Source organism: Taudactylus pleione, unplaced genomic scaffold (genome assembly GCF_031769625.1).
Source record: "Taudactylus pleione unplaced genomic scaffold, aTauple2 ptg000206l, whole genome shotgun sequence".
NCBI classification, from domain to species: Eukaryota; Metazoa; Chordata; class Amphibia; order Anura; family Myobatrachidae; genus Taudactylus; species Taudactylus pleione.
In genome coordinates, this window is record NW_028284608.1 from 9,960,172 (window position 1) to 9,981,605 (window position 21,434).

At 47.5% G+C, this 21,434-nt stretch overlaps 1 protein-coding gene across 1 annotated transcript in view; it reads right to left on the minus strand.

The window, feature by feature from the left end:
- The window catches only part of TMX4 (thioredoxin related transmembrane protein 4), a 99,960-nt gene that overhangs the window by 77,135 nt on the left and 1,391 nt on the right, over positions 1 to 21,434 (minus strand). The gene's annotated exons all lie outside the window — the stretch shown is intronic.

The following is a 21,434-nucleotide window of genomic DNA, read 5'->3' on the forward strand; positions in this document are numbered from 1 at the left end:
TCTCTAATTTTGGCGGTCAGAAATATCCTTAATTACCTGCAGATATTATTCCTGCATCCCAGGAGTGTGAAATATTCAAAAAGCTCGGCTGTTTTTCCATTCTCAAAATCAGCAGCAGCTCTCAGTGGTTTGGAAACAGCCGGATATGAGGTTCCAAATTCCATTAATGGAGAAGTAGGAAACATCTCCTCCCAGTAGATGCGTCTGTCTCCCGTTTCTCTAAGAAACGGCACTTCCAGTACCGGGAGCTACTGTACTAAAAGACCTTCGGATCGTAAGATGTATAGTCGGACCTACCCTTGTTACTGCCTGGGTTAACAAGGCTGTGCTTTGCTGGGCTGACTAGTTGATTACAGCTGGACTCGGGTATTTCCAGAGCAGTATTAAGTCTTCGAGCAGAACACATCCGTGAGTCTGCAAATTACCTGGGAGAAGCTTCTAAGGCTATTAGTCAGATCAGCGCTCGCATATCTGCATCTGCTATTTTGGGCGCAGTGTCCTCTCGTTGCGCTCTTGGCAAGCAGACGCAGTATCCTAGTGTGCGGTGGAGGGTTTACCATTCACTCGTGACATGCCTTTTTGCCTGGAATTGGGCTAGCTCCCAGAGGATCTTACACTGGAGGTCGCCCACACACTGTCGCACGTCAACAGGAGCCTAAGCCAGCTGAGAAACAGGTGGTATGACGGTCTTCCGTCCCACCTGGGGTCTCCTGCGGTGGGAGCCCAATTGCATAAAAAAAAAGTTTGGAACCAGACCTCTTCAGAACCGTGGAATCGCAGTCTCATTTCCCTGGGGTACCGAAATTGTCTTCGAAGTCCCCCCTCCACTTTGGTTCTTCACTACAAGTCTGCCGATACCTGCAGACAAGGCCCGGGTTCTACAAGAGGCTATCCAGTCTCTAATAGTATCATTTGTGATAGTTCTGGTTCCGGAACATCAACAAGGTATGGGATTTTACTCAAACCTGTTTGTAGTACCCAAACCAGATAGTTCGGTCAAGCCCATCTTAAGCCTGAAGTCCTTAAACCGGTATCTGAAGATGTATCGTTTCAAAATGGAACCTCTGCAGTCTGTCAATGCGAGCTTGGAACCAGGGGAATTCTTATCCCTGGATATCAAGGGTGCCAATCTCTATGTTCCCATTTGGAATCCACATCTAGCCTTCCTGTGTTTTGCCATATTGCAAGACCACTATCAGTTTCGGGCACTGCCGTTCGGGCTGCTCCCCGTTTTTTCACCAAACTCGTGTTAGTCATGATTGCTCGCCTTTGGTCATCTGGAAGTGAACATAGGGGGTCATTCAGACCCGCTCGCGAGCAAAGGACGCTCGCAAGCGGTTCGATGTTTGCCGACTGCGCATGCGCACGACGGAGGGAGCTCCATCGTGCGCATGCGCGAGACCCGGCTAGCGACGAGGAATACGTCGCTCGGGGTCTCGCACCAAAGGGGGCGTGCTGTCGATGGTGACTGACAGCACGCCCACCAAAGGCGTGGCTGCCAGACGGAGGCGTTCCCATGGGAACGCCTACCGTCTGAGTCCGGCCCCACTGACATCAGTAATGATGTCAGTGGGAGTGATTTTGGCTCTGATAGAGCCAAAATCACTCCTGGGCTTGCGGCAGCGAGACCCTACCGCAGGGTCTCGTCGCAAGCCCGATGGTCGCAATGGTCAAAGACCATCGCGACCATAATCATGGCCGCTCGCTATAGCTGTGGGTGGTCACCCACAGCTATACGAGCCGCCAGGAGGCCGCTCCATTTTTAGGGAGGAGGGCCCTGATTCAGAGCGAGCGCTCTGGTCAGAGCTTTCGGCTCTGAATCAGGCCCATAATCCCTTATTCAGACGACCTGTTACTCATGGCTCCATCGGTATCCCTTCTCTCAAGTAATGCCTTACTGTCATATCAAACTCCTAATCCAACACGGTTGGAGAATTAACCTCAAGAAACATCCTGTTTCGGAGCGTGCTCCTTGACACGGCATCACAGAAGGTTTTTCTTTCGATAGACAAAGTCCGGGTTATCCGGTTGTTAGGTCAGCTGGTCCTCAGATCAAAGAAGGTTTTCCTACTTCTTTGTCTGCGTCTCTTGGGGAAGATGGTAGCTGCTTGCAAGGCACTACAGTTCAGATCAGCGACCTGCAATCGCAGCGGTCAGGGTCTCATCTGTTTCTACATCGTCAGATCCGTCTGAACCCAGTTTCCAAAGTGGCCCTCCTCTGGTGGACACAATCTAACAATTGGTTAGTGGACTGAAGATTCGGAGTGTGGGACTGGATCACTGTAACAACAGATGCCAGCCTTCAAGGATGGGGAACAGTAGTCCTCGATTATTACTTTCAGAGTCGATGGTCCCCTCTAGAACAAAAGTGGCCCATAAATGTGTTGGAACTCAGAGCGATTTACAATGCTCTGATAGAAATAACAGAGTTTCTAAAGTCTTGTCCGGTAAGAGTTCAGTTCGACAACGCGACGGTCCGTCGCTTACATCAACCGCCAAGGCGGGACTCAAAGTTGCACGGCCATGCGAGAAGTAACTCCCATTCTCTGGTGGGAGGAGAACCAGTAGGAAATCCTGTCGGCAGTATTTATCCCGGGTGTGGACAACTCGGTAGCAGATTACCTAAATCGCCAGGATATCCATCCTGGGGAATAGCAGCTTCATCCAGAAGCGTTCAACGCTCTGACACGTCGAAGGGGGTGTCCTCAGGTGGACTTCATGGCATCACGATTGAATCATCAGTTCCCAGTACACGTGTCAAGCACTCGGAATCTGCAGACAAAGGCAGTAGACACACTGACAGTTCTGTGGACCTACGATTTTGTTTACCTTTTTCCTCCAATTCCACTTCTTCCTCGTCTTCAAAAAAAAAAAAAGATAAAACACAAGTCGGCCTCTGTCATTCTCGTGGCTCCTTACTGGCCTTTAAGAAGTTGGTTCTAAGACCTTCGGTGCCTATTGGTAGACGACCCGTGACCCCTTCCTCTGCGCCTGGATTTTCTTCAGCAGGGTCTTTTCGTCCACCCCATCTTAGCACAACTGCGTTAACGTTAACGAGGTGGCTCTTGAAACAGATATGTTAAGACGCAGGGGCATCCCAGACTTGGTTATTCCCACCATGCAGGGTGCCAGGAAGCCTGTTTCGGCTGCGCATTATCATAGCATATGGTTTTCTTATATCTCTAGGTGTTCCAGTCGGGGTCTTCCGTCTAGGACTTTTACGCTGTCCCGGTTTTTGTTTTCTCTTCAGACGGGACTGGATCCTGGCCTTCGCCTTAGAACATAAGGGTGCTTCCCAATTTCCTTCAACAGAATTGTCCCTCATTCCAGAGATGCAGACGTTCCTTCAGGGGGTCTTGCGTGTACAGCCTCTTTTTTTTTTTGTACCTCCGATTGTTCCCTGGGACTTAAAAACTTAGTGCTTCTGTTTCTTCAGTCGCCCATGTTTGAACCTTTAGAAGAGGTTGATATTAAGTAATTGTCTTGGAAGACGGTCATCCTCCTGGCTCTAGCCTGGGCTCGTAGAGTTTCTGTACTAGGTGCTTTGTCATAAAAGCCACCTTACTTTGTGTTTCATGCTGTTTGAGCGGAACTCAGGGCGGTAGCCGTCTTCCTTCCCAAGGTCGTGTCTGTTTTCCATATCAATCAGCCTATTGCGGCACAGTCATTGGTGGAGGACTCTGGTGATTCTTCCACCTTGGAGGTGGTTAGGGCTCTCCGCATCTATGTTGCCAGGACAGCGTCCCTCCGCAAGTCGGAGTCGTTTTTTGTCCTCTATGATGCCTTTCGGAGGGGTTGGCCAGCGTCTAAGCAGACTCTGGCACATTCGATCAGGTTGCCTATTCATCACACTTATGTTAGTGCTGACCATAGGCCTCTTTCGTCCTTTTCGGCTCATTCCACATGTTCTGTGGGTGCGTCATGGGCGGCCGGTAAGGGCGCCTCTACGTCATATTTGTGCCGTGCGGCCTCTCAGCTTTCGGTTAACACGTTTGTAAAATTTTACAAATTTGTTACGCTGCTGCTTCGGCATCACGTTTTGGCCGCCTTGTTCTGCAGGTTCCGCAGAGCGCTCCCGCCCGTGGAGGAAAACTTTGGGACGTCCCCAGCGTAAGCAACCTCCAGTGTCCCCTAGTGGATGAAAGAGAAAATGTGATTTGGTACCTACCGGTAAATCCTTTTCTCTGATTCCACAGGGGACACTGGACGCCCACCTCTGCGCTCTTAGCCTGCCTGTTCAGATTGTTCCGTATGATTTGGTTATTGTGTGTTCTTCACTCCTTTTTACTCAGCTTGTTAGCTATCTCCTCTCGGTCTTCATTTTCTAAACTGAGGGCTGATGGGGCATAGAGGGGGAGGAGCTTCACAATTCTAAATTATTGAAAGGGCCAGCTCCAGTTATCCACGCCTCTATACCCCAGCGTCAGCAACCTCCAGTGTCCCCTGTGGAATCAGAGAAAAGGATTTACCGGTAGGTACCAAAATGCCATTTTCTAGCACGTTCATTACCAGAGGTACTTTTTTTTTTTCTTGCTGTCTTTTCCTCGTAGCTTATGAGGCTTTTCTGCAAGTGGAAGGTCCCAATATCTGTAGGTACACGTTGCACCATTTACATGAAGAAGCTGCCGATTAGTATACACTACAAAGTTATGTTTTGTAACCATTTATTCATTTCAAGTATCTGCTTTTTGCAACTTTTATACACTTAGGGGGGAATCCAATTAGCCATGGGGTTTACCTGGGGCCGGCAATTCAATTAGTGGGGTAAACCTCGCTTGTCATGTCCCCTATGTGGACTTTTCCTCGCAACTTCAGCAGCTGCAAGCAATAGTCAGCGCGAAAAAGGCACCATTGGGGGTGTCATGTGCTGGGAAACCCATTGATTCTGCAGTTTACACGGAATCAGTGCGTTTCCGTGTGTTAACTCCTGATTTACCGTGCAGGGAAAATGCTATTTAATTGAATGGCATTTCCCCGTGCAGCGCAGGTAATTAGCCACGGGGTCTGGATTCACCCCTTAGGGGCTGATTGCAAGGAGAGAACAAAGCAAGAAAAACAATGAACTTGCAATGCAAGAGTATTGTATTGTGCATGCAGCATAAATAATGGCTTTCATTTTACACTGCAATGAAGATTTCAGTTTGGACCTAAATTTAAATCTCCCAGCACATTTTAGATCTGTCCCACCTGCCTTGCAACATGGTTTTACCAAGGAGCAGTTACTTGCTTTTTTTTTCCCCAAAATGTATTTTATTTAATTATGAAAGTGTAAATGCAAGCAATTCCACATTTTATTCACTTTATTTGTGATTTAGGGAACTTCTGGTGCTTTTGGTTACGGGAACTGTTCTATTAGTTTGCATGAATGTAATAGCTGCAACAAGCTGTGAGGACCTGATACGCCATCAACATCACAGAATGTGCTGAATCAAATAATACGTCTTTTGGCCTTCTGGGAATCAAGCCTGCTGCCAGTGACTTCATGGAAAATCCCAGGTCAGAATAGTGGAAAATGTTTCTAGGAGTGAAAATAAAAATTGAATATATAATGGGCTATGGTCTGTCCTATCTCTGACATCTGCAAGTGGCAGCCAGGGCACGCAAACCCACCTCCCCATTCGGCTCCCACTGCAGCGACGTGACAAACCAGCCTGTGAGGACAGAGGACCACTCTGCGCATGGGATCGGTCCGGGATAAGTATAAAACAGAAAGGGGACGGGAGGGACAGAACCAGAAGTGGGCACATCATGGTGACCCGGCATATGCCAGATCCCTTTACTAGTATGGGGCATATTTAATTTGAGGTGAAAAGTCAGAGGTCGGACTTTTTGCCATCATCGCCGTTTTTTCCTGGGATAAAGTATCAGGCGCGTGCACGTCTATCCCCGTATTCAATTAGGAATCAGCGAAAACGAGATCCGGTGGAAAGGTAAGTATCGAAAAGTCCTGTCACTTTTGGGGAAAACAGCCTGTCACCCCCCAAAAGATGGTCTGACATGGGGGAACACTATTGGCCTGCTGAAGGTAATTGGGGTTTTTAAACAGCCGCAGCAGGTGCATTAATGCGTCTTTAAAGAAGTGGTGAAGAATAGCATTTAGCTTTTTTGGGGGGAAAAATAACTAGTTCCTTCAAGTTTGGGGTACATGAAAATGGGTGCAAGCATATTTTTAAGTTCCTAAAGTGTTTTTTAAAAATTCTTCAAAAATCCACCTGCCGCAACCACCCGTATTGTAGAAAACACCTTCCGCATACTTTGGGTCCCCTTCTGAGTCAGTTTCGCTAGTTTTTAAGTTTGTCCCCCAACTTTTTTTTTTTTTTTTTAAAAGTTGACACAGATTAATTTAAGGGGACATTCCAAAGGCTGCAGGCTACTTTTTTTTTTTTTTTAATTCTGCACCCCTAAAATCCCAATTCTGCACTTTTTTTCACCACCTCTGCAGTGGTGAAAACTTATCCCCGTTTTTTTACAAAAACTATTCGCACCTGCGAAAATTCTTTGAAATTGAATATGGGGATAATTGAAAATGGCGAAAATGACATAATCACGGACTTTTCGCTCCAAATTGAATATGGTCCTATATCTCTAAGAATATATTTATTACCGTTTTTTTTATGCATCGCATGGGGGCCCGATCGCAGCCTAGTGACCAGCAACGTTACAGGTTACCGCCGGCCATGCCACCTATCACCCATAGGACCAAGGTCACGTAGTCCAGAGCATTATTAGCTTTTTAGTTTAATACTTATCCCTATTGAGTTCGGGCGTGATGATATATAGCTTATCCTATTCCCTGATAAATCAAATAGAATAATGATGGATTTATCAAAATCGGTTCAGCAGTTTTTTAGTTAAGCCGAAACAAACAGATAAAATTATAAAAATGGGTAATTCCATCTAGGTCCTCTATAAACTCTACATCTACAATTAAATGACCTAAAAATACTACAATTACAGACAAAGTTCCAATATTCGTTATACATATTGAGATATATATGTAGTTTGACCTTTTGCGCTCCTGTGGGATTTCTGCTGTGAGATTACATGACTGCTGTACTACGAGGATTAAAAGAATAAGACAATTCTTAAATATTAATCCTAGTGAAGCGCTGAAATAAATCAAGCTCACAATGTATTGTAATCTATTTTTCGGCACATAATAAGCTAGAGTTTTATTATGTCTCTGAAATGCCAAGGCAGAAATATTATGAATTAACCTTTGAAAAGTAATGCACATATATAGTTCAGGTAGACTGAAGATAAAGAGGGTAAAGCCTCAGAAAGGGGATTATAGTGATGATTTCAGTTATACCACAATTGGTTTCTCTGAGGAAAAAGCTTTATAAACTGGAGTAGAACCGCAATAATCATTTCCTGCAGAGTGTGACTCCTGCTTCAGCCACTAATACAGCGGAGAGAGAGGCGTGTTGGTCCCTATGGCATGTTTATTAGATGCCCAGCAGACATCTCCCCCTATGAATTTGTCTTTCAACTCCAACAAACAATATTAAGGGGCCTATCCATTAGCAGATAAATTTGAACGATGAACGATATATCGTTCAGTCGTTCAATTTATCTGTCATGGATAGGCCCTGAACGATGACAGATGCGCACTCCCGCGGCAGACAAATTGTGCCTTTCGTCTCTCCAACATGTTGGTCAATTATCGCTTATCGCTGACAGATATTAGAAATAATATGAGATATGGTAAGAACTTACCCTTGTTATCTCTATTTCTACGAAGTCCATAGGGTTCCACAGGATACCTTGGGTATAGGTGTGACGTCAGTCGCAGGGCACCAAAGAGTTAAGCTTTCAGCCTCCCAGGATGCACTAGGTCCCCCTCCTATACCCCGCCCCCGGGCCAAGGCACCTCAGTTAGTTACCAAGCCATAGGCCGGAGGAGGAGAAGGAAGAGAGAGAACAAAGATCTGGACACATACAAGAATCACATTCTCACCAGAGGGAGACGGAAAACCGGTGACCAGAGCAAAGCCCATCTGCAGCACAGGTGCGACAGGGCGGGAGTCCTGTGGAACCCTATGGACTTCGTAGAAATAGAGATAACAAGGGTAAGTTCTTACCATATCTCATATTTTCTACTTCAGGGTCCATAGGGTATCCACAGGATACCTTGGGGATGTCCCAAAGCAGTATCCTTTAAGGGTGGGGACGCTCCTGTGCAGAAAGGAGAATCCGCCGCCCGAAGGAAGCATCCTGAGAGGCGAAGGTGTCAAACCTGTAATACCTCACGAAGGTATGGACAGAAGACCACGTAGCAGCCTTGCAGATCTGAACTGCCGAGGCACCACGTCGAGCTGCCCACGAAGGACCCACAGACCTAGTGGAATGAGCCTTCAGAGAAGGAGGGACCGGTAGGCCTTCATGAAGATAAGCTTCAGAAATAGCCATACGGATCCAGGCTGCCAAAGTTTGCTTTGAAGCAGGCCAACCCTTTTTACAGAAGCCATAGAGGACAACAAAGCGTCCGACTTCCTAAACAAAGAAGTGCGGTCAACATAAGTCCTTAAGGCCCGCACAACATCCAAAGAGGCCTCACCCACGGAAAGACCCGGTGAGTTAAAGGCCGGAACAACCATTTCCTCGTTAACATGAAACTGGGAAACTACTTTGGGAAGAAACTCGGGCCGAGTGCGGAGCACTGCCCTGTTCCCATGAAAAACCAAGAAAGGGGGTCTACAAGAAAGAGCCCCTAACTCAGAAACACGTCTGGCTGAAGCAACGGCCAGAAGGAAAACAGTCTTAGCTGTTAGCCATTTAATATCCACTGAGCCCAGTGGTTCAAACGGCGGTCCTTGGAGAGCCCTCAGGACCACAGCCAAATCCCAAGGCGCCACAGGTGGAACAAAGGGCGGCTGAATACGGAGAACACCTTGCATAAAGGTGCGCACATCCGGGATTGTAGCAATCCTACGGTGAAACCAGACAGATAGGGCCGAAACCTGTACCTTCAAAGAAGCAAGGCGAAGCCCATGATCTAGTCCCGCTTGCAGGAAGGCGAGAATCCGAGACAGACGAAACTCCCGCGGTGCATAACCTCTCGGTCGACACCACTGGAAGAACGTATGCCACACGCGATGGTATATCCTCGCGGAAGACGGTTTCCGAGCTCGTAACATGGTACGCACCACAGAGCTGGAAAACCCCCAGGACCTCAGCATGGCCGTCTCAACAGCCACGCCGCCAAAGACAGCCGAGTCAGGTCCGGGTGAAGACAAGGACCCTGAGACAGAAGGTCCGGTCATAGCGGCAACCGCAGAGGACTGTCCACGGACAGACCCTGAAGGTCTGAGAACCAGTGCCGTCTGGGCCACGCGGGAGCTATCAACAGGAGCGTCCCTCCTTCCTGTTTGAATTTCCGGATTACCCGTGGAAGAAGGGAGACCGGAGGGAACAGGTATGCGAACCTGAACGTCCACCGGACGGACAGAGCATCCACCAGAGACGCCCCTTCGTCTCTTGTGCGAGACCCGTACACCGGCAACTTGTTGTTGTGCCGGGACGCCATGAGGTCGATTTCTGGAAGACCCCACCTGTCCACCAGTAGTTGAAAAACGTCCGGGTGCAGGGACCATTCCCCTGGATGAACGTCCTGGCGACTTAGAAAGTCCGCCTCCCAATTTAGCACTCCCGGGATGAAGACCGCTGATATGGCCGGAAGATTGCGCTCCGCCCAAACCAGGATCCGAGAGACCTCTACGAGAGCCGCCCGACTGCGAGTTCCTCCTTGCCTGTTTATGTAGGCCACGGTGGTAGCATTGTCCGACTGGACCTGCACCGGGTGACCCTGGAGAAACCGCTGTGCCTGCAGGAGAGCATTGAAGACCGCACGGAGTTCCAAGATATTTATTGGAAGCTCCGCTTCTGTCGGTGTCCACCTGCCCTGGAACAAGTGTGGACCCGAAACTGCTCCCCAGCCCCGAAGACTGGCGTCCGTTGTCAACAGGACCCAATTTGGAACCCAGAACGGACGTCCCTTGTTGAGGTGGGTCGTCTTTAACCACCACGCAAGGGACAGGCGAACCTCCGGGGTGAGCACAATCGTCTGGAACTTCAGAGACTGAGGCAGCCCGTTCCACTTGGACAGGATCAGGTGCTGCAGAGGTCTGGAGTGAAACTGGGCGTATTCCACCATGTCGAACACCGACACCATGGAGCCCAGTAACCTCATCGCCGAGTGTAAGGACACCCGGCGGCTGTGCAGACAACTGCGCACCCTTGACTGTAAAGCAGAGATCTTGTCCTCCGTCACGAAGATCCTTTGCCGTCCCGAGTCCAATAAGGCTCCAAGATGCAGAATCCTCCGAGACGGGATTAGAGTGGACTTCTGCCAGTTGATTAGCCAGCCGTGCCGTTGCAGCAGTGCAATGGTCAGGTCCAAGTGGTGTAACAGGAGCTCTGGAGATCCTGCCACCAATAACAGGTCGTCCAAGTACGGCAACATGCGGACTCCTTGCAGCCGCAGAGAAGCCGCCATGACCGCCATAGCGTCCTGTATGTCCAATGACACCATGTAGTCCCCAGGTTCCAGCGCCAGAATGATGGACCGTAGGGTCTCCATTCGAAACTTCGGGACCCGCAAAGACTTGTTGAGTGCTTTGAGGTTGAGAATCGGACGATATGACCCATTGGGTTTCTGTACCAAAAATAGATTTGAATAGAAACCCTGGCCCCTCTGGGAGAATGGAACAGGCACTATAACTCCAGCCTGGAGCATAGTGTGCAATACCTTCCGCAGCTCCGTAGCCTTGTTCCGGTCTGATGGTAGACCCGTGGTGAAGAATCGAGCCGGGGGTCTGTGCCGGAAGGAGAGGGCGTACCCGTGAGAGACCACCTCCAGAACCCAAGTGTCTGTCGTAGTGAACGACCAACACCGGGAGAACTGCAGCAGGCGGCCTCCCACCCTGGGATCCCCCAAGGGGAGACCCGGACCGTCAGGCCGCAGGCTTGTCATCTGGCTTGGGGGCCGGACGTCTGGTACTCCATGCCTGTTTCCGGGGCTTGACCGATTTCTTAGGGCCAGCCTGTCGAGGAAACGACTGTGGTTTGGGCCTGCCCTGGGCCCTAGATGACCGAAAGGACGATGGTCCAGAACCAGAAGGAGCAGCGGCCGACGGGAGACAAGCAGATTTGGCTGCCGCCAGCGTGGCCACAATCTTATCCAGATCCGGACCGAAGAGAACTTCTCCGGTAAACGGCAACGCTTCCAGACCTTTCTTGGATCTGCGTCCGCCTTCCAGGATCGCAGCCACAAGGTGCGACGAGCAGCTACCGCTGCTGAAGAAATTCTAGACACCAGAGTACTAATGTCTAGAGCCGCCTCGTTGATGTAGGTGGCCGAATCACGGAGATTGCCAATCAACTCCGCCTGTTCAGCCGGACAGTCGGATTCAAAAGAAGCCTCTAATGAATCCGCCCAGCGCTCCATCGCTCTGGCAACCCAGCAAATGGCCATAGCCGGCCGTGCTGCCCCCCCTGCAAGGGAATAAGCGGACTTCAGGCAGATTTCTACCTTGCGGTCCGTAGCATCCTTAAGGGAGGACATGGATGGCATCGGCAATGTGGCACTACGGACAAGACGGGTCACGTGAGAATCCACCTGTGGAGGGGATTCACACTTAGCAAAATAATTATCCGCGAACGGATAAGCCACCGCCAGGCGTCTCTGCGGCTGGTATCTTTTGCCAGGTTGTTTCCACGCCTCCTCTAAATGGTCCACCAACTGACCCGAAAGAGGAAAGACTGTGGCATCGCCCTTCACATCTTTGAAAAAGGCATACTTAGATTTAGCCGCTGGGGGAACTTCGTCCTCAATCACCAAGGCTGTGCGGACCGCCCGAATAAGTCCAGGAATATATACTTTGGACTTAGCATCAGCGTCCTTAGTATGGAAAGGTTCCTGATCGTAAGGATCCAGAATCTCCCCATCATCAGACGTCCCTTCGTCATCCTCATAAGGAGCGGACAGAGACGCCACCGGCCTTTTATGAGGCCGCATCACAGACTCCCCTTGCAACACATCCGACAAGTGCTGTACAGAACTCGTCAGGGAGTTAACCCACGCTGGCTCCTGAGAACCCGGGAGCGGGGAAATAGGGAGACTGTGGGGTACCACCAATTGTCGTGGGAACCCCTGCATGGGTGACGACACCACAGACTGCTGGGACAAACCCATCGGAGTAAACGCGGGCTGCGGAGCTAACTGGCCCACTAAAGCTGTTAACGCCTGAGCGAAACAAGCCCAGGGCGGCTCCTGTACCGGTGCTGTAACCGTAATAGGCCGCGCCATGGACAAACACTGCCGGCAAAGGCCCTCCGCGCTACCCTCCCCCTCCGCTAACGGTACTTTGCACGTGGTACACTGTAGCCGGAGGGGAAAATCACTTTCAGACATTATGGCACCACGTATGTGACCTCTCTCACCAATTAAGTATTAAATAGGCGAGAGACCACCCTGCAGCACCGCACCGCAAGGGCTTTAGCAGAAAGAACAGGGACAGTAATAAAGCTGACAGTTTAGAGAAGAAAAGTTACAGGCAGCGCTAGCACAGTCACATACAATGCAGAGAAATAACAATTCCTGCACTAACAGCGCTGATCACTCAACTACACAGACACAGGGCCTGGTAAGACACAGCGCTGCATACACAGACCTGAGCCACAGCGGAGGAGAGGTATGCGGGGGGACCCAGACCACGATGCTTCCTTCCAGACTTCCAGCAGCGTTCACCATGCGTTGCAGAGAAGATGGCCGCCGAGGAGCAGAGAGAAGCTGGCCTGGGGGAGGAGCGCTGACACAGGACCAGTCAGCACAGTGCAGAGAGGGCTGTGTGCAGCGGGGGAGGCGCCGGCTGTGAGACAGGGAAGGCGCGCTCCCCTGGCATGCATTTAACCCCTGGGACGCCGCAGCGCTACCGCTCTGCTGCGGTCCGCTGTCCCAGGGGGTAGTGGAAGCGCAGGTTGGTCGCCTGGCTCCACGCTGCAGCCAGTCCCCAGGGAGCCCCCTGCCTGGGGACTTAGGACCATGTGATCAGCGGGGACCCACCGCGGGACCCCGCTGCTTACCTCTGTCCCCCTTGAATCCGGCCATGGTCCGGAGCATCTGGGGTCACCGCTAGCTGTGACCCCAGACGCCCACCAGCATCCCCGGATCAGTACCGGCGTTCTGGTACCGGCGGGGTGTAGGGAAGACAGCATGGACGTCAGGACTGACTGTCCATGCTGTTCATCCAGATGTGCAGCCACAGCTGCATGAAGAAAAAGCTTCAGGGGCTCTTCTAGCCCCCACTCCAACAGGTGCACCCGACTCCGGCCGGGCACCAAACTAAACTGAGGTGCCTTGGCCCGGGGGCGGGGTATAGGAGGGGGACCTAGTGCATCCTGGGAGGCTGAAAGCTTAACTCTTTGGTGCCCTGCGACTGACGTCACACCTATACCCAAGGTATCCTGTGGATACCCTATGGACCCTGAAGTAGAAATCTGACAGATATTAGAAATATCTGTCAGTTTAAAAGCGGTGAACGACGAACGATATTTTTGATGAAAATTAATAGAAACTTAAAAAAAAATCCACTTCCTGAATGATTTCATGCAATATCGTTCATCGTTCGTAAAAAATCTGTCATGTACATGACAGATATCTGTCACCGCAGCCCCAGGAGTTTTCAAGGGATAATCTTTTGTCTTTCATCGTAGAGAAAGATCTGCTAATGGATAGGCCCCTTAATAAAGATAATTACATAAGGTGGTCGGCACATCGAGGTAGGCTTTCCTTCCTCCACCTAATAAACATTCAATTCACACCGTCATTGTGTTCATTCTAGCACCCTGCACCTGTCACAGCGCGTGCAGTTCCCATATCCTGCCTGGGGTGTCGCTTCTCTGCTCTGGTGCTTCTAGCACACTCAGCTGATGCAACAGCTGAGATACAGACCAGAGTGTGCTAGAAGCACCAGGGCAGAAAGCGAGAGCCCAGGCAGGAAAGAGGAATGCCATGGGTTGTTGACAGGTGCAGGGTGCTAGAATGAACACTACCATTAGACAAACATATGGCTCATATACGAATATTACTTGGCTCAGGCTTTGACGCAACGCACCCATCCTATTTCATAATATATGTATATGCAAACCTTTTCATTGCACAGTCCCTATATCAGGTGCAGATTCTTCATTTGACCGCGGCCTCCTATGCTTGCGGCTATGAAAGCAGCCGTAACACTCCCATAACACGCCCACTGAACAGCGTGCATTTCTAGTCAGCACACAGGAACGCCCATCACTTTTCTGCCACCGCTTTGATCCTGCCTGAATCGATTGCAACATCGCCTTTGTGCGTACACTGGGCCTGATTCAGAGCCGCTCGTAAGCGTGAACAGACCGCAAAGAGCGAATGGTTCATTTGAATAGCCACCCCTATATTCTGGACGAGCGAGCGCTAATTGCGTCCGGCTCTGAATCAGGCCCACTGTGTGCAATGCATGAGCCGTAGGGGTTTTCAGAATTCTTCACGCATGCGTAGTAGTAAATAATCACTGAACTGCGTGAACATCAGCATTTTGTGCAACTTATGGTGCGTACAGACGTAGCAATCAGCCAGCGATACGATATTGTGTGCTGGATGATTGATATCGATCACCCAGCACACCACATACTTACCGTCGACTATAGCAACCCGCGGTAACTTGCTCGATATCAAGCAAGTTGACCGGCATGCACAGCCGATGGACAATATCGCTACCCTCAATATGTGGCCGCGCATCGCTGGTCGATGGTAAGTTGGTAGGGTTATTTTTAATGAGCGATTTGAATGATAACGGTAACGATATCATTATTGTCCAAATCGCTCTTTAAAATCGGTACGTGTGTACGCACCATAAGAATCAGGGCATTAAGCTGAACATACACCAAACCAACATTCCTCCAAACATCCAACTAGTTGGTTGGTTGGAATGAAAATCCGGTAATGTATGGGATCAAAGACAATCAGCAATTTGCTACCAAACACCAGAAAACACACAAAAAGATCATTCAGGCAAGTTAGTTAAATCTGTTTAATTTAAAAAAAAAAAAAAAAAAAAACTTGTATGAAGAACAGCTAATTGTCATTTGCTCCCTGTATTACCGGATTTTCATTCCAACCAACCAGCAAGCCCAATCCATGACTTGATTAATTCATGCTGATCTGAGGATAAATGGGGGACTAAATCACAATTGGGTAGATGATCCCAATAAATTTGCCTTAAAGTACATTTACATATTGCTCCTCTAGTCTGCTATCACAGTTGCGTTTCTAAAGAACATATTCTTCCAGTCCAAAACGTGTGCAATTCAGGAACGCTAGCATAAAATCAGCTTTACAAGAGGAAATGCTACTCACCTTTTCTCTAATGCTGGCTACACACTTTGACGACGGATCGGTCAGCAGACTGATCCGCCGTCAGAGTGGCCGATTGGTAAGCTATGCACACTTACCAGTCAGCGGCTTGTTATGTTTGGGCTGGCATCTCAATTGGGCGAGCATTTAAATTTGCTCGCCCAGTTGTGATGTCAGTGTCTGCGGTCCCTGCAGTAAGTGTACAGGCGGTCAGCGGATTGTTTCACACAAGCAGATGCATCGATATAGCTTATATCGACATCGGCTGTGCTGCAGGGCCGACAAGATATGTCTGTGAACGACGTCGTTCACAAATATATCAGGTGCACACACCCGCCAATTGCACTCGCGATATACCATACGTCGATCAAATTAATAATGTATCAACAAGTGTATACCCAGCAGAAAACCTGTTATAAACGGAAAAAAAACAGCTCAAACACGTTAACTCAAGAAAAAGCAGTAATTTCAATGTGCAAAAAAAAAAAAAAACATGCAACTTATTGTAGATGAGGCAGGGGAGGCAGGTGTACATGTGTCAGTTATCATGGATCAGGGATTAAGTAGAAAAATTGAGAAAAAAATTAAAAAACAAAATCTGTATGAAATTATTATGTGACACAAGTACAAACCTAACATTCCCAAATTAAAAATCAGAACAAAAGCCTTTAATTAACCCACTCAGATTATAATAATTTTATTTACCTAGTGCTTTTCTCCAATACCACTCAAGGCACTTTACAGAAACCATGGACATAATACAGAGGTTTAGATTTGTGGAAAATACAGAAACCATGGACATAATACAGAGGTTTAGATTTGTGGAAAATACAGAAACCATGGACATAATACAGAGGTTTAGATTTGTGGAAAATACAGAAACCATGGACATAATACAGAGGTAAGGCAGCCATTTTGGGTCATCAGATCCAAGGATTATTCATCCTATCCACAAGGAGAAGCCGCCATCTTGGGCGCACTACATAGGTTACACTGGGAAGAATAAGCAGTGACTGTAAGAGATAACACTTAATGGGAAGGATTATACTTTAACACTAATTTACATACAGTGTACAAGCAAGAGGTAGCACAATGAGGATAAACCGCAAAAGGAAGCACTTTCAATCTAATGAAACCAATGTCACTAATGACTCAGAATAGCAATATACAAAGCTCATTTTCTGTTACGCTGGAACAGGATGAGGTTTAGGAACTAACCAGTTAGTCTACTTCTCACATTTGCAGATCAGCTATATTCCTTTAATTAGGCAGCACAAATAAAGAGTGCGTTATTTTTAAAATAATATATATTAATAATAATAAAGCTGAAGTGTAGTGAACATTTTTTGGATTTTTTTATAGCACATGCACAGTATGTAAATGTCCGTAAGTGCCGGGCACGCCCCCAAGAGTGACGAAAAGGGGACGCGTCATAAAGACACGCCCCATTTTCCATTACCATGCCCCCTTTTCGGGCGCATGCGCAGAGTGCCCTTTTTTTAGGTCATGCGCCGGACCTAGAGTGATCTCTATGTGGGTGCTCGTGATTTTATGGATGCCAGAATGGGGAGGGGAGAATGTCCCTCATGCCTGGACTCCAACATTTTGCAGGGGTTAATCCCTGGTGATCACACTGATCACCAGGCATACATTTCTATGGGGGCACATAGTTTGAAAGAGGGGACTCCCCTTTCTCAAACAAGGGTGCTCCCAATTTTGCATCTTGTACAGTGGGGATGATAGAGCGACAAAGGGCCCGATTCATTGCGCATCGCTATTGCGATCGCATCTCCTTTATCGTATTCAGGTCTGCTGCGAAAATATGCTAATGAACACAATCGCAAAGTCGTCGCAAACCAACATGAAGACATCCACTTCCCCTATCTCACATCCGTAATACCTCGCCATCCAGCGAAAACATCGGTACCATCAAGTAACATCGGAGCCTCACGCACAATTACAGCAGGTCAGACATTACTCAGAAATTGCTAACCTTTCTGCACGCAGTGAGCACTCACGCTGCGTATGCCGTTGCAGTGGCTAATTTATGCACGCCCATGTAACGGCGGTCAGGCACGCCTGCGTTTCTCCAACCATACCCGTCACCACCCCTAAACGTTCACTGCCTGTCAATCACTCTGCAATGGCTCTCCGTGGTCTCCATGAAAGCGGCGAGATCGCAATGATACCACGCACTACGCAACAATCGTCCATCTGTGTACACTTTAGCAGTTGCGATCCATGCTGAATCAGGCCCAAAGTCCCTCCCCCACCTTTTTAATTCTTGTTTGTATTTTAGAGCTGCCAGAGGTTAGTTTTCTTATAATCCCTCTCCCACAAGAAAATGACGAGTCCCACTCATCATCAAAGTATACATGTGGATGACGAGTGGGACTAGTCATCTGCAGAAAAGGGGTTAATAAATCCATTTCTGACCCAGGAACCAATGGGCCTCTATTAGAATTCCATCTAAAAGGTGCAAATGCAATTTTTTTTTACTGCCTGCATGTAGCATACATATACAGGACAGTTTTTAATTTTTAACTACTATAAAATGTACAGTCTCCCCTCTCCTCTGTACAATGGTTTTGCCAAGGTGAATAATTGCACCTACTAGCTGGAATTACTCTTAAGTTTAATGGGAAGATTCAATTAAACGTAAGGTCTCATAACCTTGCATGATATGTCTCTGTGGGATATTATGGTACTAAAACCTTGATTCATTTTTCTCGCACCTCTAAAATAAGTCATATCTGAAAATATCCGAAAAAGCCAGCTCCCTCGTTTTGCACAAGACTCCTACGGTATCACCACCTAATAAAATGTTGCTTTAAAAGATTTTCACAAACAGGGTGACAGGTTGTGCTATTATTAAATAAAAGAAGAAAAAAACTTCATATTTTGCAAAAGAAAAGATTTTGTGCATAATCCAGCCTGATAAGATTTGTCTAGCATTACAGACTAATACAACTTGGAATTGATTGATTGGGGATAGAGGCAAAGTTGCTCTAAGTCTTGCATTATGCCAGTCGGCTTTCTCATGTGCCTCAGTATTCAAATCAGCGGGATTAAGAGCACTACAGCAGTATAAGCTTTGCTAAAATGCATCCTGTATATCCAATGCATATTCATGCATTCATTGCATAATTATAATCTAGGTGTCAAGCTACAATGGTTCGTTGTTCTGAGTAATAACTAGAAATGTATTTCATTATGCAGTTTCTATTTAGATGTACAGTGGTTTAGGAAGGACTATGATGTGCATGAAAATCTGTATTACTTTTTTATTTATTCTTTACTAGATATTTGTTGAAAATTCAACAGGAAAATTCAACTGGGAAATTCAATTCAGCGCTTTGTCAATCGCGCCGGGAAGGAGCTCCCAGAGCTTTTCAATTCAGCATGCTGTTAGGGCAAGTAAATGATTTTTTCTCGCACCCTCCTGCGGGTGCATGGAGAAATCCAACTAAAGTACCGGCCACAAGGCTGTTTCCTGCACAGGGCGGCGCTAACAGCATCGTAGCCGTAACTTTAGTTGGAGAATGCCGGTTCTAGCGACCAAACACCCAGGTTAAGTCGCGTGAACTGGCATTCTCCGACTTGTAACTGCCGGGCTAAACGGCTCCCTGAATTGAATAACTCCGAAAGTGTCCCGCTGAAGTGAATCGCCCCCAACACGTTAAAAATCCCAGACTCACCGATTATGACATTTTCCGAGTTCGGATTTTTCCCTCCAAAAATCAGGTCTCAGAAAGAGGCAAAAATGTCATCTTTCATGGACAAACATCATCTTCCCGGGTCTCAGAAAGAGACAAAACGTCATCTTTCATGGACAAACATCATCTTCCATGGACTTGTCCATGGATGATGATGTTTGTCCATTAAAGATGACATTTTGTCTCTTTCTGACACCCGATTTTTAGATGGAAAAATCCGAACTCGGCGTGCAAACTCGAACCTATCCGAGCCTGCACAGCCTTATTCCAAAATGGAATAAATTAATTTTTGGCCTCAAAACTCTACACACAATACCCCATAATGACAACATGTAAAACATTTTTTTGAGATATTTGCGAATTTAATTAAATAAATAAATAAATAAGAATTCACATGTACATAAGTATTCACAGCCTTTGCTCAATACTTTATTGATGCACCTTTGGCAGCAATTACAGCCTCAAGTCTTTTTGAATATGATACCACAAGCTTGGCACACCTATCTTTGGGCAGTTTCGCCCATTACTCTTTGCAGCACCTCTCAAGCTCCATCAGGTTGGACGGGAAGCGTCGGTGCACAGCCATTTTCAGATCTCTCCAGAGATGTTCAATTGGATTCAAGTCTGGGCTCTGGCTGGGCCACTCAAGGACATTCACAGAGTTGTCCTGAAGCCACTCCTTTGATATCTTGGTTGTGTGCTTAGGGTCTTTGTCCTGCTGAAAGATGAACCGTCTCCCCAGTCTGAGGTCAAGAGCGCTCTGGAGCAGGTTTTCATCCAGGATGTCTCTGTACATTGCTGCATTCATCTTTCCCTCTATCCTGACTAATCTCCCAGTTCCTGCCGCTGAAAAACATCCCCATAGAATGATGCTGGTATTGGCCTGGTTTCCTCCAAACATAACGCCTGGCATTCACGCCAAAAAGTTAAATCTTTGTCTCTCATGGTCTGAGAGTCCTTCAGGTACATTTGGCAAACTCCAGGCGGGCTGCCATGTGCTTTTTACTAAGGAGTGGCTTCCATCTGGCCACTCTACCATACATGCCTGATTGGTGGATTGTTGCAGAGATGGTTGACCTTCTGGAAGGTTCTCCTCTTTCCACAGAGGAATGCTGTAGCTCTGACAGAGTGACCATAGGATTCTTGGTCACCTCCCTGACTAAGGCCCTTCTCCCCCGATCGCCCAGTATAGACGGCCGGCCAACTATAGGAAGAGTCCTGGTGGTTCTGAACTTCTTCCATTTACGGATGATGGAGGCTACTGTGCTCAAGTGTGGGACCTTATATAGACAGGTGTATGCATTTCAAAATCATGTACAATCAACTGAATTTACCACAGGTGGACTCCAGTTAAGCTGTAGGAACATCTCAAGGATAATCAGTGGAAACAGGATGCACCTGAGCTCAATTTTGAGCTTTATGACAAAGGCTGTGAATACTTATGTACATGTGATTTCTTAGGTTTTTTTAATTGAATTAGCAAAAATCTCAAAAAAACTTTTCACACGTTGTCATTAGGGGGTATTGTATGCAGAATTTTGAGGACAAATATTAATTTATTCCATTTTGGAATAAGGCTGTAACATAACAAATGTGGAAAAAGTGAAGCGCTGTGAATACTTTCCGGATGCACTGAATACACAAAAAAATTACTAAATGTACTGACATAAATCATTATGTGAATTGGACAACAGGGAGGAGCATGTAAAATGTATTCACTCAGTTCTTCCAACTGGGTGCTGTTTGCACGTGTTAAAAACAATTTATAGAATTTCAGTTAGGGCCTATAAACTGATGCCATATACTGTAGGTACGCTTGTGATGCACAAATTAGAAAAATAAGTCAAAATAACTTTAGGGGATGGGTCCAATGAAATTGTGGACAGTATTTTGCAGCAAAGGTGTGGGCATTTCATTCAGCAATCAGCATGTGGCATGAAGCATCTTTACACATAGGCCATGAAGATACATAAAGCGACTACGCATCATCGTTACATTGACAGTGGCATTAAACGCCATTACCTGACCCTATAGAGTGATTACGTGACTATGCATCATCGTTATATTACACTATTTCAGGGCTTGACAAATCCCAGGGGCCAGGTCACCATGGCTACCAGATTTTGCTGCCTGACTACTAGATTTTGCAGTGAGGGAGGAAGCAGATCCTCATCAGACCCCGCGGAGATTGGTGCCTATAGTATTCCGGTGTTCATTTCATGCACAGGAGTGTGTGTCGTCTATGGTGACTGCTGTGTCTGTGTCCGTCCTGGCCTGCGCTGACTCCTCCTGTCTATCCCATCCTGCGCTGACTACCCGTGTCC